At 45.1% G+C, this 25,373-nt stretch overlaps 3 long non-coding RNA genes across 5 annotated transcripts; all 3 read right to left on the reverse strand.

The window, feature by feature from the left end:
* Positions 1-4,490: 4,490 nt before the first annotated feature.
* On the reverse strand, positions 4,491-7,417 carry LOC139798020 (uncharacterized). Of its 2 annotated transcripts, XR_011726653.1 has the most exons (4): positions 5,982-6,033; positions 5,392-5,488; positions 4,996-5,061; positions 4,491-4,699 (listed from the first exon to the last, which is right to left on the reverse strand). It is a non-coding gene; the product is annotated as an uncharacterized lncRNA (long non-coding RNA). The 2 variants fall into 2 exon arrangements; XR_011726654.1 differs by lacking the exons at positions 5,392-5,488; positions 5,982-6,033 and adding an exon at positions 7,257-7,417.
* An 8,063-nt stretch (positions 7,418-15,480) lies between these two features.
* Positions 15,481-16,689, reverse strand: LOC139798027 (uncharacterized). The gene is made up of 2 exons (XR_011726666.1): positions 16,358-16,689; positions 15,481-16,090 (listed from the first exon to the last, which is right to left on the reverse strand). It is a non-coding gene; the product is annotated as an uncharacterized lncRNA (long non-coding RNA).
* Positions 16,690-17,743: 1,054 nt separating this feature from the next.
* On the reverse strand, positions 17,744-19,530 carry LOC139798100 (uncharacterized). 2 transcript variants are annotated; one of them, XR_011726723.1, is made up of 2 exons: positions 19,442-19,530; positions 17,744-18,077 (listed from the first exon to the last, which is right to left on the reverse strand). It is a non-coding gene; the product is annotated as an uncharacterized lncRNA (long non-coding RNA). The 2 variants fall into 2 exon arrangements; XR_011726724.1 differs by having other exon boundaries at positions 17,744-18,126.
* Positions 19,531-25,373: the final 5,843 nt, after the last annotated feature.

A 25,373-nucleotide genomic window follows, 5' to 3' on the forward strand; every position in this document is an offset into this window, starting at 1 on the left:
AACATCATAAACTGAGACAAGAAAACAAGAGATGGATGGATGTGCAAGAAGCCTTGCTAAGACCTAAGAACACAAGGAAGCAGGAAGGAATGCCCAGGAAAAGGTATGGCTCAGGAGTGGTGTTTGTGAGTCACAGGACTCAGCTGTGCTTTCAAGTTCCAGTGCAAGAGAAGCAGCACCTGATTGGTGCTGTGATGATGAGCAAAGCTGTTCAGGACCCTAAGGGCACGAGGTGTGTGCTGCAATTATTGACTGCAAAAAAAATACTGGGACCTGGGTCTGAGATGTAGAAGATGATGGACTACACAAGCTACACAAAAGAACACAGAGAGAGGAGGGAGCTGCCCAGCCTGGCACACACTAGCTGAATGCAGAAAAATAAACATGCTGCCTTGATGGTTCCCACTCAGCCCTCTCCCCTGCTCTAGCTTTGAAACCCCTCAAATATTTCATCCCTAAGCATCCATCCAACTCTATCTCAATATGGCTCCAAAATTCCATATAAATGGGCCTGGAAAAAAAAAACCACAAAGAGTGACCATGTTCAACAATTGCTGGCCTTTATCCCCATATGGAACCCTACCCACAGCACCACCAATAATCTGGCTACAACTTTGCTTTAGTACCAAAACCCTCAAATATTTCATCCCTCAGAGGGCCTCCCACTGCTGACCAGTGTGACTCCAAAATTCCATATGAACTGGCCTGGCAAACAAATGGAAATAGTGACCACTGAAAACTTTTGCTGGCCCTAACCCTCACATGAAACCCTACCCAAAGCACCACCAACAATCTGGCTACAACTTTGTTTTAGTACCAAAAATAGCAAATATTTGACCCCTCAACAGCACACCCACTGTATCCAAATGGCTCGAAAATTCATAATAAATAGGCGCAAAAAAAAATCCATAGTGTGACCACTGAAAACTTTTGCTGGCCCTAGCCCTCACACGGAACCCTACCTACAGCACCACCCAACAATGTGGCTACAGCTTTACTTTAGTAATTAAAACCTCAAATATTCAACCCCTCAGGGGCTCTGCGACTGCTCATCAATACAGCTGAAAAATTTCATATAAATGCGCTTAGAAAAAAAATGGAAATAGTGACCACTGAAAACTTTTGCTGGCCCTAACGCTGAGATGGAACCCTACCCACAGCAGCACCAACAATCTGGCTACAACTTTGTTTTAGTACCAAAAATAGCAAATATTCAACCCTGCAATGGCAGACCCACTGTATCTAAATATGGCTCCAAAATTCATAATAAATGGGCCCAGAAAAAAAATCCATAGTGTGACCACTGAAAACTTTTGCTGGCCCTAACCCTGAGATGGAACCTTTCCCACAGCACCACCAACAATATAACTTCATCTTTCCTTTAGTACCAAAAACCTCGAATATTCCACCCCTCGGGGTCTTTCCCACTACTGATCAATGTGGCTCCAAAATTCCATATAAACAGGCCTAGAAAAAAATCCAAAGAGTGACCACTGAAACCTTCTGCTGGCCCTTACCCTCACATGGAACCCTGTCCACAGCACCTCCAACAATCTGCCTACCATTTTCCTTTAGTATGTAAAACCACAAACATTCGATCCCTGGGCCGCTCTGGTTTTTTCAGATTTCAGGTCCCAAATTGAAAAGATTTACATGTGGCTTTTCCATACAAGTAAATATTGTCTGGATTCCTATAATTTTGCCCTAACACTATCATCAACTCTTCAAGAACACATTAAACTCTGGATATTATTAAAGTAAACCACTCACCTGCTCTTTGTAGTATCTTAGGTTGTATCCATCTTCAGTTTTAGAACCTGGAACATGAAGAGTTTGCAGACAACTCATCCAGAAGCCACTGATTCACTCCACACACAGAGTCGGCCCTTAAACCCACGTGGAGGCTTCTATGCAACTGTCCTGCCCCACCTCTTTCTCACAAGCCCCTGGAAAAACCCCTCCTCTCCTTCACTGTACTCCCCTGGGATGAAGGAGCAGCCTCACCTGCAACCCATCTGAGCACATCACACCCTAACCCTAAGCCCACCCCCTATCCCTCCCCACTCCCCCTGCCAACAGCTGCAGTTTGACCCCTGGGGCTATCAAAAGACTCAGGCCACAGAGAACCTGAAAATGTTCGCTAAAGCACATCAGAAATTTCCTGCAGTGAGATGGGGAAAAGAGCAGAATAATATGGATTTCTTGAGGCTGAATCTAAGGTCACCTGCACCATGGATGGCCCAAATCAGAAAGGTGCAAATCCAATGGAGTGTCATACCTCCCCTGGCATGTCTATTTCAATCCCAAAGTCCCTAGAAACACATGTTTTTATAAATCTCTAATTCCCAACCTTGTCCCCTCCATCCCACAAGCCCTCTCTGGCACCCATCCTTCTACTTGGCTTCCAGGAGGATGCAAGTCTCAACCTATTCCTATTCCTAACCGGCACAAGGAGTAATAAACAGAATATTAAAATACAGAATATTTAAACACTATATAACCCCAAAATATCCCACACAAAGCTACCAACAGGAGAAAAAGATGCAGGCAAGAAACGCCCTTTTGACTGCACAGACTGCTGACTCAGAGGCTCTTGCAGAAACCTGATGCCTCTCTGTCCATGAGCTCCCAAAACTACTGACCCAGTGAGCTCCACAGCTGCCACCAACTGCAAGAACAGCAGAGTTCTGACCCCAGCACAGCACCAAAACAGACTGAGAGCCCTGGGCAGATGGGGGGGGTTTATGTACCCCAGGCACCACCCACCAACCATCCCACCACCATCTGGAGAAGGGGCAGTGCCAAAAGCTGCCAGGAATAAAAGGGCAGGAGGGCATACAGCTGGTTCTGTCAGCTGCTTCTGGGGACACAGTGGAATTAGAGGCATAATTGTTTAAGATTTGGGAAAACTGAAAACTGCTTGTCGTAAGGGTGTTGACATAGTATTAACAGTTGGAGTGATTGGACCTGAGGCTGCAATTTAAATCATAGGAATTCAGCTACAATTTCATTTTAAGTTAGTTAGACTTTTACTCGTTCACTTAGAATAATAATGTCAGTTTGTAGACTCAAAATAACCACGTACAGTGGGAGGATGCATCAACTGAGATTTAAGGTGGAACAACCGGACTGCTGAAGAATTATCCTGATGAGAACTGATTGATGGTGAATGGAGACTCCCAGGTAGAGGACAGACCCCATCATAAAGGGGAGGCCTCATCATCCTGGGAGATAACTGGATGGATAGGCACGTGCATGTCGTGCAAGCAACCTCGAGGCCACACTGTGAGCTCCAGCTGCAATAACCCAACTCCGGGACAGAACTGAACCTCCCAGCTCCAATACATAGCAAAGCCCTCTCTAAAATCTTCATTTCTTACCAGACAGCTCCTCTCAATGCTCATGCTATGGGATGAGCTATCATGACCACACAAAACATATCCAGGCCTTTGTCTCTAATCAGGAGCACCTGATAAAAAAATTCTCAAGGTAAAATTGGCAGCTCCAGTGTAAAGCAGAGGGACAGCAGAAGGCTGAGGAGTGCTGAGTGCTGCTACCCTGTGGCTGAAAAGCAGCACTGCAGCTGGCACTGCTGGCACAGACTGGCATTCCGGGTTTAGCACACGAAATCCATACACCCTGAGACCCATTTAAAGCCCATTTTAAAATCTTTTTTTGCAGCCCTTTCTGCCAGTACTAGTCCTTTCAATTAGGTACTGCGGAATCTTAATACAAAAAGAGAAGTAGACTTTTTAAAAAGTTTAAAAAAAGACCAGAGAAAAATTAAAACATCTTACAAGTTTTATTTTAAACATCTGTATTGACACTGACTTAGCAAAAAGGGGTTTTATTTAACAGAAGCACTCTGCAGAAGCCCACTCATCTGCTCTTTACACCCATTTGCCCCACACCACCCAGGCAAATTGAGCTGCAGCCTCTGCCCTGCACGTGACTACTTTCACCAACAATCACCTGCCAACAAACTATCCAAACAATCCATGCAAACAAACCATGGGAAAAAAACATCCAAGCAAACCATCAGAACAAACTATCAGTGTTTTCAGCCTCCAACACCACAACGCTTCCCTGTTCTCCCCTAACGCAAGCTCACACACAAAGCCTTCACGGAGCCACCTGCTCCTCCTGCACAAGGGCTGCAGCAAACATCTACCTCAAGGCTCCTGCAACAACGGCCTCGGCCACCAACACTTCCTCTGTCTCCACAGGAGACTCTCCTACGCTGCCTGCTCACAAACACCACCACCACCACCACCACCACCACCACCACCACCACCACCACCACCACAACTACAACAACTACAACAACTACAACAACTACAACAACTACAACTACAACTACAACTACAACTACAACTACAACTACAACTACAACTACAACTACAACTACAACTACAACTACAACTACAACTACAACTACAACTACAACTACAACTACAACTACAACTACAACTACAACTACAACTACAACTACAACTACAACTACAACTACAACTACAACTACAACTACAACAACTCCTGCCAAGACAGATTTGCGTGTGCGGTGGGCGGACCCCAGGTGTGAGCTAATGCAGAGCTGGGCTTGAAAATGGCAGAGTGCACAGCCCGGGGGCTTTATCTAATGTTTTATGGCATCATCTGTCTCTTCCCTGGCACCAGTGGATGGATCCGCAGAGGATGTCTGGAGGAGAGAGAGAGCGAGAGAGCGAGCGCTTTAGGTAGGATTAACCAGCTCAACACCCCTGTCCCAAGCAGCGAGACCCCAAGCCTGCAGGCCCCCTCCCCCCCCCCCCCCCCCCAGGAAGCCCCACATGATTGACACTTCTTTCTCACCCCTGCCCGAGCCTGGGCACAGAGGGGGAAAATACAGCAAGTATTTGTCAAAGGGGCACCCAGAGCTTTATCGTGTTTTCTTTCAGGCACTCTTCCAAAAGCAAAGGCTTCTCCCTCCTCAGCTCAGAGGCTTTTGCAACTCACCAGAACCTCCCCCAGCGGTCAACAGGAGCCTGGGAGCACGGGTGCAGGACACCTGGTGTCCTGAGCCTAGGGGAGAAACAAAAGAAGAAGAGGAGCATGAGACCACTGAGCACAGAGTGGAAAGGAGCCCTGCCCCCAGCTCACTACCAGGCGCTGATGAAGCCTCGGCTGGGTCTGGGTCCCTGGGCAAAATTCCCAGGGGAAAACCAGGCCAGCTGCAAAACCACCTGCATCTTTCTTCAGCCCTCTTGAACTGGAGGGAGGGTCCACCGCCATCCTCTTCTTTTTCTTTTTCCCTTTTGACTTCTTCAAGCTCTTACTGCCTCCCTCTTCCCTCCCAGCTGCGTGGCCACCCTCTCTTCTTTCCTTGTCACTCTTGAGCCAGGGGTCCCTCACCATTCTTCTCCTTCTTCAGCCTCCGCTGGCAGCTCCCCCGACGTCCTCATCTTCTCCTCCCCGCCGTCTTCTGCTCCCAGGCTTTTTCCTTCGTCAGCTGTCCAGAGAGACACACGCACAGAGCTGAGCTTTACACCAGCCCTCTAGTGCCAGCCCGTGGCAGAGTCCCAAGGCTGAAACCTCCCAATGGCCCCACCTTGCCTTCTTCTTCCCTGCACTCCCCTCTGTACCCCAACTCTGCCCATTCCCAGCAGCTGAGCTGACGGGCACTGTCCCTTTGCTGTCCCCCTGGGCCCTGGCACTTGCCACAACACCCCACACCAACAACAAGCCCCCTTTCCCCTTCCTCCTCTCCCTCCCCCCTCCCCTCCTCAGAGCCCAAACCTTACACCAGGCTCTTGCCCAGGCTGGACCCTTTTGTCTCTGCCCTCGGCTGCTTCCTTCTGGGGGGCCCGGGACACAAGGACACCCCTCTGAGCCATCTCTGCAACCCCCTGCTCCCACACCCCACCCCGCCGCCCTCCCCCAAACCTTTCGGCCCCCAAGAAGCCCAAAAGCCCAGGCAGGAGCCCCTGCTCCTCCCCACTTACCAGCCCCTGCTGCTGGACACCCCGTAAGGGCCAGGGAACGTGTCTGTGATTGATCCCTAGCAAAGAGTGCCCTCCTAAAAGCCCGCCCCTTATCCGCTCTTCACACCTTTTGCACCACACCACCCAGGCAAATCGAGCTGCAGCCTCTGCCCTGCACCGACAGCTGCCTGCCAAGAAACCATCCGTGTGCTCAGCCTCCAACACCACAACGCTTCCCTGTTCTCCCCTAACGCAAGCTCACACACAAAGCCTTCACGGAGCCACCTGCTCCTCCTGCACAAGGGCTGCAGCAAACATCTACCTCAAGGCTCCTGCAACAACGGCCTCGGCCACCAACACTTCCTCTGTCTCCACAGGAGACTCTCCTAAGCTGCCTGCTGACAAACTCGCCCTGTCCTCGCCAAAGACACACACCACCACAACACAACAACAACTACAACTACAACAACAACAACAACAACAACTCCTGCCAAGACAGATTTGCGTGTGCAGTGGGCGGACCCCAGGTGTGAGCTAATGCAGAGCTGGGCTTGAAAATGGCAGAGTGCACAGCCCGGGGGCTTTATCTAATGTTTTATGGCATCATCTGTCTCTTCCCTGGCACCAGTGGATGGATCCGCAGAGGATGTCTGGAGGAGAGGGAGAGAGCGCTTTAGGTAGGACTGATCCGCGTGATCTGCAAGAGAAACTTGTGTTTTTTTGGCATAAGACTATTTAAAGTCTTTTTTTAGAACTCCCCTTTTAAAAGGTGGGTGATACACCACAGTGTAGTTTTTCGACTTATTGTAGTTATTTGAATCATTTTCAATACATTAACAACTGCCTATTATACATGTCCTTGATTGAGGCTGCAATAAAATATTAATTGTTGCACGGGTTAATATAAAATGCCTGCTAATAATATTTTAGTAGTTATACTGACACCTGATAGAAGCTAACACAGAACTAGTTTTACAGAAGCCAAGGCATTGTTTACATTGTCGTTATTTTTTTAAGGAAAATGTATGTGCTAAACTGAAAATTACAGTACCTTGAATTAAGAAACACAACATGGCTGAAGAGCGAAGAAATGCACATTCCCACAGAAGAAGAGGTTAAAATTAAACTTCGAGAAACACCTTTTTTTTTTTCTATTTATTTTTATTTCATCCCCACATGCTTTATGAGCACCACCAGGAGACACCAGGTTTTCTAATGAAGTTCCTGCTCCTACTGGAACTGAGGTGCCCAGAACTGGAGACAATATTCCAGACGTGGCCTCACCATCCCACTCACCAGAATCTCCCTAGAACTGAACAGCAACCTGGGAGCTTGGATGCAGAGCTACTGGTATCCTGAACCTAGGGGAGAAAAGAAGAGTGTGAGTCTGAGCATGAACATAAAACTAGGAAAGAGCTGTTCCTAAAAACCTAAAATAAAAAATTGAAATTTTTAAAATAAATTTAACAAAATTTAAAAAAATATAAAATTAATAATGTTAATTAAAATTAATGTTTAAATTAATATTTACTTCAATTAATTATTTTATTGTAATGACATGTTATTATTTAAACATATACATTAATATAGAGTATTCATCATATATAATTTTATTAATGATTAATTACATAAGTGTTAAAAATCAGAATCACATTTAGTTTTATTTTTAAATTTAAATACCTAAAGGAAAATAAAATGAATACAATTTTAAAATAAAAAATTTTATGTAAAGATACCGTTTAAACCTTAGAAAATAAAAATTACATGATAAAAACCTTTAATAGAAAATAAAATTCGGGAGTTAAAATTTTTAAAATAAAAGAAGGAAAAGTTAAAAATTAATATATGTTAATAAATATTTTTAAAATATTTTTTTTAATTGGAAATTTTAACTTTTAAGTCAAATATTATTAAATTTATCTGAAATTTAAGGAAACTTATTAATTTAAAATGAATTTTGAATTAATCGCAACAGTAAAAATACGTATTAATTGAAAATATATTGATATACAAAATAAATTTTAATTTAAAATAAGGTAACTTGAAAATATTAAAAACTAAATTTATACAAATTAGCTATGTTTTAAATTTAGAACAAAATAAAATTTAAAAATTTATAGATTACAAAAAATTAATTTAAGTAGAAATGAACATTTCAAAAATGAGAAATTACAATAAACCATTAAAGTTAGGCTAAATTGTTAAAATCTAAAGATTAAAATTTAAGTGTTAAATTTATTTTGAATAATCACTGATAATTTAAAAAAATTATTGATTATTAAAATCAAATCATCTAAATGGAAAAAAATACTTTTATATTTAAAAAGCTTCCTTTTTAAGATACAATTAAATCATTTTAAAATAAAAATGACATGAAAAAAACTTGGGATAAAAAATAAAACCAAAAGTAGAAATTTATGACAAACTTTAAAAAAATTAAGCTAAACGTTTAATTAGTTAAAAAGTATAAGTAAAATTTATTGTATTTGAGTAACATCTTAGTATTAGAAATAAAAATAACATTTAAAAAATAAAAAATCTAGAAATATAAAGTAATTAAAAAAGAAAAATCTAAGAAATAAAAAATAGTAAATGTTTATTTAAACATATTAAACGTAATAAACATTAATAAATATTATCACAAATTTATATATGGTACATATTATATAGTATATATATTACAAAAATATATATACATCATATAATATAATATATATTTATAACACATATAAAATATATTATAATATGTAACATGCAATAGACTTATTTACCTTACATGATATAATATATAAATTATTAAATACATAATTATAATATAACTTATGTAAATGTTAATCAACATTATCAATATTGATATTTTGTTTTTTACATTATATATATTGGAAATAAAATTATGAAAATAACATTAATTATTATTATTTATATATTGCATACTTATATACATTTTTATTGATTTATATTTTATATATTTTGTATTATGCATTTTTATATATAGTGTATAACAAGTATTTATATTTATTTTATTATATATTCATATATTTATTTAGTATGTAAAAATTACACATATTTACTATTAATAACATAGTATTTATAGATTTATGTATTTAATTTAAAAAAAATATTAGTATTAATATTTCTTATAATAATTATAAATGTTTAATAGTAATGTTACTATGAAGTAGAATATTATGACATATCAAAATATTATTTTTATATATTAACATACTCCAAATATCTAAAAACTAAACCTCATAAATGCATATTTTTAAATATTTACGTTAAAATATAATTTTATAAGTTACACATTGAAAATTCCATTTTAAGTTAAATGAAATTTTTAGAATTTTTAAAAAGCAACGCAATCTTCTGCAAACAAAGTTGTTAGTTTCCTGTCACAGAGGATAACAGACAATTAAAGCTGAAGCCTTGCAGCACCCCAAGAACCGCCCCCCCCCCCCCCGATCCTTTCCCCGCCCTTTCAATCCACGCTTCCGCCCCTCTCAGTTCGCTAAAATGGCGGCCGCACCATTTTTACCTCACGGCCTCAGCCGCCGTTACCGAGCCTTGACGCCCGGGGGGGCTCCGTCCACTCGGTCCGCGCCGCCAATTAAAACCCCTTAGCTTGCTTTTTTTTTTTTTCCTCCCAAAACCAGCCTTTAAAACGGGTGGTTTTTAATTGCATTCACTAAACTTTTTGAAGAAAAAAAGATTTTTCGGGAAACCACATAGTACAGACCAGATGAGATTCGTCAAAATATAAACAAGTCTCTGAGAACACCGAAATAATAAAAAACAAGCAGAACTTTTAAATCGGACCATCGCATCCGCGCGGCCGCCCGCGATGCCGTGAGCGAGGGCAGAGAAGCTGCGCACCGCCCCCGCCCTCCCCCCCCACATCCGCACCCATCCGGGATCGCGCGGAAAAATCCGCGAGCCTGCACGCAACGCATAGAAACTGCACCCCGCGCACTGGAAATTCTAGGCATTGTTTAAGCGAGGAATTTTTCAAGTTCCCTCTCACCGTTTTCGGTATAAAAGTAGGACTGGAATTCCCGAAACCACTTACTGAGGTAATCCTGCCGCCGCACAGCGCAGCAATGGATATTATTGCAAACATAACGGCTCCGAGTGCGGACAGGCCGATAGCAAACAGGGTACCGAAACCGAATTTGGGTCATCAGACCCAACGACCCCCCCCCCCCTTCCCCCGGGTCCCCTCAGGCCCCAGGCCCAGGCCCCGCCGCCGCCGCCCCCTCCCCCCCGCGCGTTCAACACTTACCCCATCACCTCAGGTCACGTACCTCACACTTCCCGCGCTTGTCTAAGGCAGCGAGACCTCATGCCCTTTATACCCGTGTCAGCCAATCGCGTTCGAGCCCGCCGTTTACCCCGCCTTCCTCTCCGTGCCACTGGAGGACGTTCCTGTCCATCAACACACCGGCCACTCGCGCCTGTGCCCGACCCGGGCACCGCCTCCCGCGCCTGCGGAGCACGTCACCGCCCACCCTTTATCCCAGCCAATCAGCGCCCGAGCCCTCCTTAGCGCCACGGACCCTGCAGTTCTGCCGAGCGGCCGCAGGGTGGCAGTCGCGCTCCTGAAATCCACACCGCAACCGCGCGTTATTATAAAATCAATAAAATCGTGGCGCTTGGGTGCTTAGAACTTAAATCAGTTACTGAAAATGGAAATATTGCCGGTTCCATTGCTCTGCTTCCAGGATCTTCACAGCCACCACGATAAAGGCTTCCATCAATAAGCTGCTTTCTGCGTCCTGAAACACAATGAAACCCCTTTGCAGCAACCGAAATACTATGGCTGTTAGTGCTGCATTTAAAAAACTTTCTCGAAAAAGTGGAGACATCTGTTCAGACAGATGTGCTTTTATAATTTTTCAATTAAATCAAGTCTTCTCTTTTTGCATCAGATTAATAGATTCTTCATTTGAATTACTTGATAACACCATTTTTTAAACAACACAGTTGCTTAGGTAGTCAACCATATAATGAGCTAGAGAAACTTGCTGCTAATGTCTGCAACACAATAACCAGTCTTCATAAGCATCTGCTTGTGTATAAATATAAATTTATTAACATTTCAGTTTCCTAATGCATTACACAGCCCTCTTGCCTTCATAGATGATACTTTACAGAATAATGTTTCCTCTTTCCAGAATGAAGCAACATGGAGATACATAGAATATAGAAACGTCCTTAAAGATACATTTGATATATTTTAGCACAGCTTGGGCATACACTGATAGGACATTTTCATTATCAGGTTTAGAATCTCAAGGGTGCATTCTCTTTGAGGTTCTGCTTCCTAGACAATGAAAAAAAATAGCAATTTCATTTATTTGTGGGGAAAGAAAAACCCAAAACAACAACAAAACAGGCACATAAAAAATATCATCATTGCTGGTTCTTTCCAGGTAGATGCAGTGTCAAGCACTTCACACAGCTTTTCAGCTGGCAGAGTTGCAGACAGCTGCGTACACCTCCCCCCCAAACCAGTCTCCACATTGTCAATCGACTCCCAAGTGGCTGTCTGAAGAGCACAAAGGAAGACAATTCATCCCAATAGAATCCATTCAGGTAAAACGTTTGGGCGTTCAACAGGCAGAGCCGGGCTATCAGCGCCTTTGACATTCAAAAGGTCACCTACTCATATGGAAATTAACCCCCCCCTCCTGCAACCACAGCTACACCAGCCGAATTTGCACCCTAGGAAAACTATGGGGGCTGGGGAGGGAGGGAGAGAAGGGTAGAGGGGGGGTGGAGGGGTGTTTATTTAAGGGAATTTCATCACACGACTGCAGAGACAATTTTGAACTCTGCATTTTTACTGAGGGCACCTCAAATTCATTACTAATTTCCCCTTTCTCATTTAGTCAGTCTCACTGACACAAAATGCAGACCCCTCCTGTGAAAAGGCCCTTTACAATTTAAAGCCAAGCCTTCCTTAAGAAGATACAACAGTACAAATGTGACATCAAAGATTGTCGGGAGACAGTCTCCCAATTAATGCTGCTTTTTTAAAGCGACATACTGCATCATGAGCCACGAACCGGAAAAAAAATGACAGGCACCTCAGCTACCAGCTTGCTTACTCTCCTGAAATGCACCATTATAAGGGACTGGGACAAGATACACGGAGTCATAGAAGCACTGACCGATTTTTACCAGCCCTGGAGTTTAGCCACAACCTGATGAAAATTGATCACATGGCACGTATTGTGCTCTTATGCTTGCAAAAGCGTCTGAAACAAGAGCTGCAAGCTGCGGAAGGAAAAATTCCTACTGCAAAACATACAAGTTTTTAGCCCATCAGAACCATTTACCAGATACTGGCTGATCTCTCAAACCTGGAGCCTCAAAAAATCAGCACTGGATACCTCAGTGGTCTAACTCGTGTCGTAACACTGATGCTAAAAAGCCACAAACTTGTGGCTGAGACAAAAAAAACCCAAAAAACCAACCAAACAACAACAACAAGAACAAAAACAAAAAAGGAAACAAAACAACAACCAAACAGAAAACCAAACACCACTTGCCACAGAATGTATTTCTTATGTACAGACTTTCCCAGTCTTTCTCAGTACTTTAAAGGGGTACCTGAAGAAACACCACACAAGTTCCTCTCCACTTTCAGAAGTCAAAAAGTTGAAAGAATTTTCAGAACTTGAAAGGCACTTTTATTTAATTGGAGAGGAGTGTGATATTTGACAATACTTAGTGAGAAATTATTGCAAGGGCTTCTCAGACTCGAGCAGAGACTCAGGCAGCCTCAGATGTCAGACCACAGGCACTGTTCCGTGACCAGAGCTGGACAGGGCAGGAATGGAGAGGAGAGGAGAGGAGAGGAGAGGAGAGGAGAGGAGAGGAGAGGAGAGGAGAGGAGAGGAGAGGAGAGGAGAGGAGAGGAGAGGAGAGGAGAGGAGAGGAGAGGAGAGGAGAGGAGAGGAGAGGAGAGGAGAGGAGAGGAGAGGAGAGGAGAGGAGAGGAGAGGAGAGGAGAGGAGAGGAGAGGAGAGGAGAGGAGAGGAGAGGAGAGGAGAGGAGAGGAGAGGAGAGGAGAGGAGAGGAGAGGAGAGGAGAGGAGAGGAGAGGAGAGGAGAGGAGAGGAGAGGAGAGGAGAGGAGAGGAGAGGAGAGGAGAGGAGAGGAGAGGAGAGGAGAGGAGAGGAGAGGAGAGGAGAGGAGAGGAGAGGAGAGGAGAGGAAAGGAGAGGAGAGGAGAGGAGAGGAGAGGAGAGGAGAGGAGAGGAGAGGAGAGGAGAGGAGAGGAGAGGAGAGGAGAGGAGAGGAGAGGAGAGGAGAGGAGAGGAGAGGAGAGGAGAGGAGAGGAGAGGAGAGGAGAGGAGAGGAGAGGAGAGGAGAGGAGAGGAGAGGAGAGGAGAGGAGAGGAGAGGAGAGGAGAGGAGAGGAGAGGAGAGGAGAGGAGAGGAGAGGAGAGGAGAGGAGAGGAGAGGAGAGGAGAGGAGAGGAACGGACAGGGCAAAAATGGAAAGGAGAGGAATGGACAGGGCAAAAATGGTATGGACAGGACAGGAATGGACAGGGAAGGAGTGGACAGGGAAGGAGTGGACAGGGAAGGAGTGGACAGGGAAGGAGTGGACAGGGAAGTATGGAATGGGCAGGAACGGACAGGGCAGGAACGGACAGGGCAAAAATGGAAAGGAGAGGAATGGACAGGGCAAAAATGGTATGGACAGGACAGGAATGGACAGGGAAGGAATGGACAGGGAAGGAATGGACAGGGAAGGAGTGGACAGGGAAGGAGTGGACAGGGAAGGAGTGGACAGGGAAGTATGGAATGGGCAGGAAAGTATGGAATGGGCAGGAAAGTATGGAATGGGCAGGAAAGTATGGAATGGGCAGGAAAGTATGGAATGGGCAGGAATGGACAGGGCAGGAATGGACAGGGCAGGAATGGACAGGGCAGGAATGGACAGGGCAGGAATGGACAGGGCAGGAACAGAATGGACAGGAAAGGAACAGAATGGACAGGAATGGAACAGAATGGACAGGAATGGAACAGAATGGACAGGAAAGGAACAGAATGGACAGGAAAGGAACAGAATGGACAGGAATGGAATTGAAAGGAATACACAGGAAGGGGCCAGAATGGACAGGGTAGGAATGGAGAGGTCAGGAATGGACAGGACAGGAAAGGAATGGGATCGAATGGAATGGACAGGAATGGAATGGAACGGACAGGAAAAGAATGGAACGGACAGGGCAGGAATGGATACGGCAAGAAATGGACAGGGCAGGCATGGACAGGGCAGGCATGGACAGGGCAGGCATGGACAGGGAAGGAACAGAATGGACAGAAATGGAATTGACAGGAATACACAGGAATGGTCCGGAATGGAATGGACAGGGAAGGAATGGACCGACTGGAATGGGCAGGAATGGGCAGGAATGGAATGGAAAGGAATGGAATGGAATGGAATGGACAGGGAAGGAATGGGCAGGACAGGGAAGGAATGGGCAGGACAGGGAAGGAATGGGCAAGACTGGAATGGGCAGGACTGGAATGGGCAGGACTGGAATGGGCAGGACTGGAATGGGCAGGACTGGAATGGGCAGGACTGGAAAGGAAAGGAATAAACAGGAAAGGACAGGAATGGACAGGACAAGACAGGGTAGGAGAGTAGCTGAGGCATCCCAAGCCCAGGCTCTCAGGGACAGCTCACACCAGGGTCAGAGCAGCCAAGCAGCTCCTACCTGGGCAGGCAGCAGGCGACCTGTCCTGGGCAGTGATGTTCCTGTGTGGGGAGGAACCCAGGAGCAGCAGCAGCAGAGCCTCAGCCTCTCTCAGCAGCCATTTTGTACTGAGCGCCATGAGCAGGAGCACTGTGGTTGGTCCACGAGAACACCCATGGGAGCCACGGGGACCTGAGGGGACATCAGGACAGGGGGGACAGAACGGCCACGGGTGAGCAGCAGGGAGAGCAAACACCTTTCACTGGGACATGGAAAGGCCAAAGCAGCAATCATCCAGTGCAGTGAACAATTATCCCAGTTTAAAACTCATGTATCCTCCTTGAACAAGCTGTGGTTTAAGGCCGAGTGATATTATTTCATATTCTATGATCTAAGAGAACACATTTATTTATGTGTGACTGTACAACTCTGTTATTTTTAAAAGTTATCTCATTGAAGTCGGTGACGTTTTTATGTCTCATGTGTACATTTCTTAAACTTTCACGGAAAAACTGACTGTAAATAATTTCACATCAAAGTACCTCCTCTGAGGTCCCTCTCCTGGGGCTGCTGCCTCAGCTGAGCACCCAGCCCGAGCAGTGGCTGCTGCTGCACAGCCAGCAGAGCTGGGAAACTCCTCAACCTCTCATCCTCTGCAGGAAAACGGGGCACCCCGCTTTACCTGATACCAAGCTGCATAATGTTAGTAAAACTCAAGCAAGATGTGCCTGTGATTTCCAAGTTAAAACTGCATCAAATCAGCTGCAGCAAGAGCAGAGGCTATGGCTGAGGATTTAGAGGGAAAAGACATTAGTTTCTTTTCTGTGCCTGTGCCATACAGCTGTATTCTTCTTTACAGTCTCAAGCAAACCTCCTTAAGCAGAAATTATGGGTTTTAAATATAAAAGCAACTACGTTCTTATAGCAATTATTTTAGCAAAAGCCATTATTTTAGCAAAGGAAAACCAGTAAAAACAATTCATTTCAACAATTTAATAGTTGCTTCTGCATGTTTCTGCAAGTTGTGCTCTTACCAAAAACGCGTGCTTTACTCAAATGTTACTCAATGTCTTAAGGCAAGGCTACCCGGTGGTTTCTTTCTCACCATGATAAAGATCATGAGAAGTTTAGCAAGTCTGATGAACAAAGATAAATAACTCCCCAGGTGCTTCTCGGTACTCATCCTCTTTGGATACCGTGATATTCTTTAAGGTGTTGATCGAGCACTGCAACCCACAGCATCAGACCTCGACCTACGTGCAGTGCAAACACAGAATTACAGAACCCCCTCCTCCCCTCCCCAGAGCCCCGCGCAGGAAGTTCCTCGCCCCGGAGGCACCGTCGAGCAGAAGCCGGCACAGGACGGGGCTGCTCCCGCACCAGACCCGCAACTCCCCGCAACGAGCGCCCCGCTGCAGTACCGCCTTTTCACCGGGAGGCACGACTAGAGACGGGAAAGCAAGGAAAAAAAAAAAAAAAAAAAAAAAAAAAAAAAAGTTAAAAATAAGAGTAAAGCAGCGGCAAGGCTGGGGACAAGGGGCAGGGACACGCGGAATGGTCCCGGGGGTCGGGGAACAAAGAGAGGAACGCAGAGGTGGGAGGGGAGACCCGCACGGGGGACGGGGACACGAACGGAGGCGGCGACGAAGGACGAAATTACTCCAGTGCTGCCGAGCCACAGACAGCCTCACCTCTCCGCTCAACATCTCCGCACCCGCGCAGAGGGCGGCCCCGCATCGCTCTTCATTCATAATTTCTCCTGCTTCCCGCCGGGAGTGCTGCTCATGCGCAGTAGCGCCGCAAGAAGCCGCACAGCACCCAGATGCTGGCCCGGAACCTGCGTAAGCGCTCCTCCGAATGCCAGTAGTTGCTTCTGCGCATGTACCGGAGGACCGAGACACCATAAAGATGAAACCTGGAGGACTGACGGGCTCCCTGGAGGACCAAGCCACACCCGAGATGGCCGCTGCAGGACTGACGGGCTGCTCCTGGCTGAGGGACCCGGGCCTGCCGCCCCGCCGGGCACAAATGCCTACAAATACCTACAAATGCCTACGGCCCCATTGACGCCGTACCCCCAGTCCCCGATTAGCCTGCTAATTTTTTTCTTGGGAAAGAACACTTAGAGTACAACAGCACGCTCTGGTCACATGTAATGCAGTTGCTAAGGAAGCAGCCAAGCACAAGCTGCTGGAAACCAGCCATCACCTGAAGCCTACTCATAATTGTCGTTTCCTAATGAAACACACCACCTGAAAAGAACATCAAAAAACCCAACAAAACCACACGTAGTCAGAGATATGCCTATCCAAGCATAAACAAAATAAATGCCGTATTTCCAGAAACCTCCTGAACTACTGTAAAAGCGATGGAGTTGCCCTTTACAGGCATAAATACGCATAACAGATGAAATGGCAGCTGCAAACAGAGTGCGTTTAGCTGTTTATTAATCTGATTTCCTTGGAGACCAGTACATAATGCAGACATTTAGAACATCTGGGCAACACAATGGTAAACAAAATTTGCAAGATATAGTACGTGTACAAGGGGTTTTTTATTTATTTAAGAAAAGAGAAGGGGGAGCAGGGCAAGAAAAAAACAACATAAAAGCAGAAAACTTACTTTGAGCTGGCGTGTAGTCCAGTACGTATCCAAATCAATTCCTCTAGTGGCAATTTCCAAATAGCTATTTAATTCTAGAGGTAATCAATTTACTTTTAATACAAAAATGGAACTAAGACTTGGAATACTTATGAACGAAGTATAACTCTGTCCCTCATAAAACCCCCTCTTCTGTAAGCCACAAAATAAATGTGTTCACATAAATACCTGAGAAAAAAGACCACCCACAAAAACTTAACATCACAGACACACATGTGTCAATCTAGTCTCTAGATATTTAAAAGATTTTAAAACTACCCCATTCGACTCCAGCAAATGATTCATCTTCTTTTTGCAAGTTCTGTGTATATTCGAGCATTCCATCTACCTCCATCAACATCATGGAGACTACCATGGGAGATACAAATCTGGAAGGAAAGCCAGTTGTAACCAAAGAGGGGCAAAAAAGCATCTGGGACTTGTAAGACGTTTTATTTAATTTACTGTGAACATTATTTGGTAAGTTTTATCAAAATAAAAGTGCATTCACCATGGCTCATCTCTGTGTAAGAACCTCAATAAATGCTCCCATAAAAATACAGGCGATTGCAGCTGAACTCCTTTGTGTTTTGTTGCTTTTCAGCTTCCATCTCTCCTTTCAAAAGCACAGTCAGGTTTGTTTGGTTTTATGTCAGCATCATGTGGAACAGAGATTTGATGATGGTTTATTTTGGGTAGGATCTCATAGGATAATGACATCCTGGACTTCACAATTTGTAGTTTGTGCATTGGTGTGCTTACAGTCCCAGCCTGTCAGCAATTATTAGTTATGAATGGTAATATTTTTACTTACATTCAGCTGTTAAATAAAATGAGTAGAACCAAATTTTAGTCATTTAAGAAAAAATTACAAATAATGTTACACACAAGCTGTACAATCTATTGATATATTCTGGAAAATAAGGAAAAGTGACAGAGAGGAACACAAAGTTTTCTGAACTAGCCCTGATCTGAACCAGTAAGCCCGTACGACACAACCTCATGTGAAAACAATACTCGCTACCGTGTCTGTGATTTTGGGGGTTTTTTTGTCTCGTTGGTTTGGTTTGAGTTTTTTTGGAGGGGGTTGTTTTGTTTTTGTTGTTTTTGTTTTTGTTTTTTTGTTTTTGTTTGTTTTTTTTTTTTTGACAGGAAGGCAAAACTGAACCTCTTGCAAAAAGAAAGGTTTCTCCTTTTCAGCTCAGGCTTTCCCTGCTTACCAAAACCTCCCCCAACATTGAACGGCAAACTGAAAGCTTGGATGCAGAACTCCCAATATCATTAAACTAGAGGAGATAGGAAGAAAAGCATGAGACAGCATGAAGTGGGACACTGATTTTAACCCAAAAAGAGCCCCCCCTTTATTAAAAAAATAATTACAATAAAAATTAAAGATTATGTATTAAAAACTTGGAAATAAAAATATTAATAGAAAATTAAAATTAAGATGTAAACTTTACTTTAAAATTAAAACTAAAAGGTACAAGACAAATATAAAATTAAAATTATTTAAATAAATTAAAAATAAAATGTAAAATTAAAAATTAAACTTTAAAGATAAAACATTTAAAATAAAAACTCAGAAATATATATTTTAAAATAAAATATTTTTAATTGAGATAAAAAATTTAAAAATCAAGTTAAAAATAAAAAAAGTATAAAAATGGTTAAAGATTAAAACAGTAGATAAAATATAAAATAAAAAGAAAAGAAAATTTAAAAATTAATATTAAAAAGTATATGTAAAATAGTTTAAAATATGTAAATATTAAACCGAAAAATGAAAATATCAAATTTTAAAAATAAAATTTTAAATTTACATATTCAAAACTAAATTGAAAAATGTTGACAAAAATGTAAAACTAAAAAAAAAGGTGAGGAGAAGAGATCACTTGTTCTAAGCACGCCTGTCGCAGAAAAGAACAGAAATCAAAAGGGAAGGCAGGAGGAGCCCCAGCGCACCCCCTGGCAGGCGCAGCCGCTGTTGCATCGGGCCATCGGTGGGTAGACTAAAGGAAAAGGTGGTCAGACATGCTGAAATAATTACAACGGGGAAGATGCAAGATAAAAATTTGCCACGAGTCGTGAAAAAAAAAAAAAAAATCCATCAATTAGCTGCTGTGCCAGGCTCATACCTTGAGACAATATCCCACTCTTAAGTACTGAGTGTAAGGGAAGACAACACCAAAAAACTGATGAATTCCCCAGAAGAGCAGTATTGAACGCCAAATTGCAACTCGAAAGCATTTGAGTTCATGGTTAGAATAACAAGTTCAATCAGTTAATTAAGAGCAGTTGTACTTCACTGCTTTTCACCTGCTCGCTGATGACACGCACACAAGTTTAGCAAAGCTCTCCAACTCACTTTTGTGACCACCGTGTTTTGCTGGGCAGCTCCCAGGTATTTTGAAGCACGTGGGTAATGGCTACAAACTGTGACAGGGTCGCCCTGCGTGGACTTTTCTGACTTTTTTGAGGGTGTTCAATCCCCCCCGCAACCACCCCGTGTCCAGGATGCCCCGAGGGCTGCGCGTATCTCTCGATTCCCCCGCCAGCCACGGGGTGGCAGCCGCGATCCATCACCGCCTCGGGTGGTCCTTCCAGCGGAGCTGGGGGCGGCCCCGGCAGCCCCTGCAGGAGCTCTCTGCCCCGGGGACCCCGGGACTGCTGGCTTTGGGGCTGCTGCCTTGTCCGTGAGGGTCCCCCTGGTCCCGGGCAGGTTATGGGTAGAGGGGGAGATGGCACTTCTGGGTGACAGCAAACTATCTCATTGCTGACTTCCCCAGGTGCCTGCTCATGTCAGGCCAGAGGACAGATGCATTCCTTCCCATTTGCCTCACTCCCTTCTGAATTGTCCCAGAATGTGCTCCTCTCTGAGGGCATGGTGCCCACCGTTGAACACCTTTCACCAACTGGTACCTACGCAGTGTCAGGATGACCTCACACAGTGACCTCTGCTGCTCCTGCTGCCACAGCCCAAGCTTTTGTTAGCTTATTTAGCAACCTGCTGGCACTGTGGACTTCAGTTCAGCTACAGCTCCACAAGGCCCCGTGGGCCAGACAGCACATGGCTGCTGCCTGGGCACTTGCTGCCTTGCCTCCCTTGTGCAGCTGGACCTGCCTGCACAGCCCCCTCCTCACTTGGCGCCGACTGCCTGGGACCACATCCTTCAGCAGCCACAAGCACTGAGAAGCATCCCAGTCCCACCAGCACTTACCTCCCACACCAGATTGATGTTATCCTGTGCCAAACTCAGTCAGTTACTGCCCACTCTGTCACCTTGGTTAATAAAGACAACACGGACAGAGCCAGCACAGCCCAAACACGGCCCATCCTGTCACTGCTAGGACAGTGTTACAGAGACATCTGCCAACTAGCAGCAGCAGCAAGCAGCAGCAGATATAAATCCTACATGAGGACCAGTGCAGGTGTTTGGGATGATGGTAGTGCCATTTCCCACCTGGGAAAGCTTAATCAGGGGTGTCAGAAAGGGAGATGCACACTCCACCTCTGAGGTTTTCTCCTGTGTGCTACTTCTAAACCTAGAGCAGGGAAGGCTGGGATTAGGGCCCAGTAAGTTTCTCCTTTGTCCATCCCACTTCTCATACCAGCAGCATGCATGTGTTTTCAGAGAAGCCCTACCAGTTTCTCCCTGCCAGAGAATTCCTGCTTCCCCTAACAAGAGTCAATCAGAAACCTCTTCAGAAGAAGAAATACCTGGGATTCAGCCAATAAGTCAGAAGGGAGATGCCTCTCTGATCTCTACACCCCTGGTTATTTTTAACTTTGGGAAAACATTTTTGTTCTCTTCAGTGTTGGGCAGCTCCCAAATGCCCTGGTAGCTATTGCATCAAGGAGACAGGGTAGAAAGCAATGATGCAGAGCACGCACACAAAGAGGATACACACTGGCATGGGACACCACGTTCTGTCCAACAAGAGAAGCAGCAGCAAGCTGACCTTGGATGTACCCTCATCTTTCCCTGGTGCTGCAATTTTCCCCTGTGCTGGCTGTGTGGCAATCCCTCCCCCGGGCTCATGTTTACAGCCCCACAGCATCACTCCTTTCCCCAAAGAGCTGGAGATCTACCCTTAGACACAGCTGGCATCTTAGCTGTGTTTAGCTGCATCCAGACTTGTGCGACACCATGGAGCAGGAGACAGTGTGGCACTACTCACACCACCTAAGCAGAAGATCAGCCACAAGGAGTGACGTTTCCCAGATCCCTGCCTGACACTTCCGTGGGGCTGGCAGCAAGGGACATTTGAGAGGATGGTCTCAGCTTGGAGAGAAGGGGCAGGAGGTGTGGGTTGCAGGGATGGGAAGGGAGGCACTGAAGGCCTGGAGGAGGAGAAAGGACAGCTTTCTGTCCTGATGATGGATGGGAGCAAGCTGCATCCTGAAGGAGAAGGGCTGCAGTACTGCAGAGGGTGTTTCTGCCCAGCCAAGACCTGGGAGGGTGGGGAAGGGTGTTGAGCATGCTGGGTCTTTGGCACCTGGCCTGCCATGTCTGATGTGGTAGAAAGACACCAGAGAGCACCAGTGCTGAAGAGAGGGTGGCAACACAAAGACCACTGTGTTCCTCTGTTCCCCATCCTTTTCTCCCCCTCCTCTCCCAATTTATTTACCCGCGTTCAAAAGGCAGCCTCACAGTCCCGAGGGGCTGGCTGAAGTGCCCGAGGGGTACGCTGTGAGGTCATCTTTAATGAGGGCAAAAATCTAGTGTCAACAATGCTGCCCATTGTATAGCCCTGTTTAGACAATACCGGCTGGGTTCTTGCTGCTGGCAGCCCAAGGACCAGGAGCAAAGCCTGTTTGGGGTAAAAGGAGGAGAGGAGGACGGGCAGGGGATCTGGCAGTGAGTCAGGCAGCCAGGGATGGGGCAAAGTGCAGAGATAAGCACTCTACCTCAGTCATCAATGTGTTATCAGCCTAATTCTCAGTGCTGATAAGATTACAGCATCAATGGCGGAGAATTTAGCCATCCTGGTCACATCCTGAAGGCATGGCCTCTCACTCAAGTTACATCTGCCTTCCCTTCTGACCCTGCCAATGAGACACCAGTGATTTCTGCTACCTTACCACCTCCCTCTAACCCCACATTTCCCTCTCAGCAGCAGTAGGCTGGCAAAGTGAGCACCAGCTGCTTCTTTCAGCCTTTGTCCCATCCCCAGGCATTTGTGAGAAGGTAGCTGGTGATTTGTCCACTACTGCTGCTCTTCTGGGAGCTCTCAGCAGCTGCTGGTAACTGAAGAGCCCAGGTATCCCATACTGAATATAGCCATACTTTAAGATGAGGATGGAGCTGGCGATATTCAGGAGTTTGTGGGGCCCACTGAGCTTATGGGTCAACAGGTGATGGTTTAAGGAGAGGGGGGAAGTACAATAGAAAGCAAACAAGCAAGGGAGATGTTAGCTCTTGTGAACGTAAATCTCACTTAAGGCAAATACCATGATATCATACTCCTCAAGTCACAATTTCTGGAGCCAGGTGACTGCACGAGAGCCTTAGCTTTCCCCTTCAAAGAGGAAAGCCATTTACTAACTGTCCTGTCCAAAGAAAGAGTATGTGAAAATATAACACTAGATTCCAAAAGAAAGGACAGGGTCTCAAGAAAGCAACATTAAACAAGTGTGGCAACCCCAAAAGCCAGCATCTGATCACCTGGCATCTGAACTCCTGTGACAGACAGTCCTGAAAGACCTGCAGCTGCCAACGCCTTTCAAGCAGGTATTGACTCTGAACTCCTGTAGACTGAGCCAGGTCTTGTCCCAGCTCATTCTGTAGCTGTGTGTCGTCTTCCCCCCCCCTCCAATTTTTCTGCAACACATCACTGTGCCCAGAAGTCAACCTGCCAAAACCAGGTGAGCTCGATGCCTTTGGTGAGCAGATTTTTTTATGGGGGAAAGGAGAAGAAAGAAAGGAGGATTCGTGAAATGACAGAAAACCACCCCTGTACTTCCTCTTGGCCAAAAGGCCCATGGCATGATTCTTCTATCATTATAAAAAGCTCTAAAGCTGGAACTGTCCCATACTTCCTCATGAAAACAATGCAAGAGGTGCAGAAAATAATCCTAGTAGAATTTTTGCAAACCTTCGTATTTGGCATAGGGAAAGGGATAGGGGTCAGCTCTTTCCCCAGCTTTCAGTTTATTCCTTCTTTATTTTATTTTATTCAACTTCCAGTTGTGAAATAGAAGGAAAAGGGGGAGACAGGGAATGCTGTTAAAGAAGATAAACAAACAACATGAAACAAAACTTGCAGCAAGCTTTTCTCTGTGTGTGACTTTTTCAACATTTTGGAGGCTGTAACTGAAGAGAGTCACTAAAATATCCAAGATGTCATCCAAGATGAAATTTCCTTGCAAAACTTACTGCTAAGTGGGAAAGAAATGCCAAAGCTGAACCTCTGCTAAGCAGTTTGTGAACTCACTCCACCAACTTAGTTTTGCTGAAGACACAGCTGGGCAGCTCTCCCTGAAAGGGGAGAAAAGCCTGTCTGGAGAGATACAAACAGGACCTGTCAAAAAGTCCAGTTTTAGATTAATTGCTGTGTTTCAGCTAGACATTTCTTGTTTCCCACCTGGGCTTTCCAGGAGCCCCCCTTTAGTCTCAAGCCTTGAGCAGCAGATGGGAGTTTTCAGCAAAGACTCAGATGGGCAGAGCAGAGTGAGGGGACCAGAGGTGAGCAAGGTGCTGGCCGTCACCCTGGCCAGCAGATCTCCATGAAAGGGAGCCTGGTACAGCATGGCCAAGCCTCTAAGCCCACCAAGGGCCAAAAGGCCTTTTGACAGGCAAGACTGGAGCTGCTGCAATCTAAACATTGGGAAAGCAAACTACCTTGTGCACCTTGCCAAGATGTCAATGTCTGACCTTCGTGGCCACGTTGAGGACCATTAACCTGTTTCGAAAATGATCAGAATGACAGCTGAAGAAGCTGTCTGTGCTGTGAAGGGCCTTTCTTGGGGGGGCCTTGTTGCATAAGACTCAAAACTTGCCAGGTGACCACAGCTCTGATGATGGTCAAGATCCATGTCTCCCTTTGTGCAAGGAAAAAACATGACAGTCACCTCCCAGGATGTGTGGGAGCAGCCACACAGTGTTAATTTTAAAGGATGACAAAGTGTAGCTGTCCTATCCATTCCCTGTTACCTGTGCTCTGCGTTGAAGGAAAGAAACTGGTGGGAAATTAAAGGGTTCTGATGAGTCTCTCCTCTCCTTTTTATACATATTTATTTACTTTACTTATTTCTTTTGGAAATAGCAGGGGTCAAACTTCCTTAGGATAGTTTTAGCACAGTTTATAGCTCTTCCAAGAGTCACATAAAAAATAGGTAGAATCTTTAATTAAAACATCATTTCCTTCCAGTGTTCAGTAACCCCCAGTGCTGTTAACCAAACATTTAATGGAGAGTCTTAAAAGCAGTGGTTGAAAGTCCATCTCTGACTCATGTCAGCTTTCACCATCTAGGAACATCTTCTGACATAGTCTCTCTGTTTCAATACAGTGCCTCAGAAACCAGGCAAGACTGGAGTTCCTAATGCAAAACTAGAGCATGGATTACTCTCAGATGGCTTCATCTATCACTGTGAAACGAAAAAGGAGGGCGATATTTTGCCCCTTTACTGGACACATCCATGTTGAAAGAACTGGGTTACAGTTACTCTTCATCGTCACTTTTCCCTCCCAGTGATCACGATGCAGCTCACTTTTTACAGCTGGCACTGAATCTGCTCTGCTATGTGTGAGCAGGAGCAGCCCAGGGAGAGACCCTGCAAGATCTTGGCTGTCCAGCTGCACCTCCATTGCTACGGGACAGCTGCCCAGACAGGATATGTGTGAGGGGGTATGGGCATACTTGGAAATGGCTCTTGACACCCCTGTTCCACTTTCAGAATGACTCATGTGTCAGCAGAGGGTAGAGATTGGGTACAGGACATACCACGAGTGGGGAAAGAAGCTGAAACAAGTCCTGTCTGGGGTGATACCACCAGGGCACTGTAAGCCTTGCTGATATGCAGTGGAGGGTCCCTGGCACGGTGTTCACACGACAGGGTTAGGACA

This window comes from Heliangelus exortis, chromosome 7, assembly GCF_036169615.1.
Source record: "Heliangelus exortis chromosome 7, bHelExo1.hap1, whole genome shotgun sequence".
NCBI lineage: Eukaryota > Metazoa > Chordata > Aves > Apodiformes > Trochilidae > Heliangelus > Heliangelus exortis.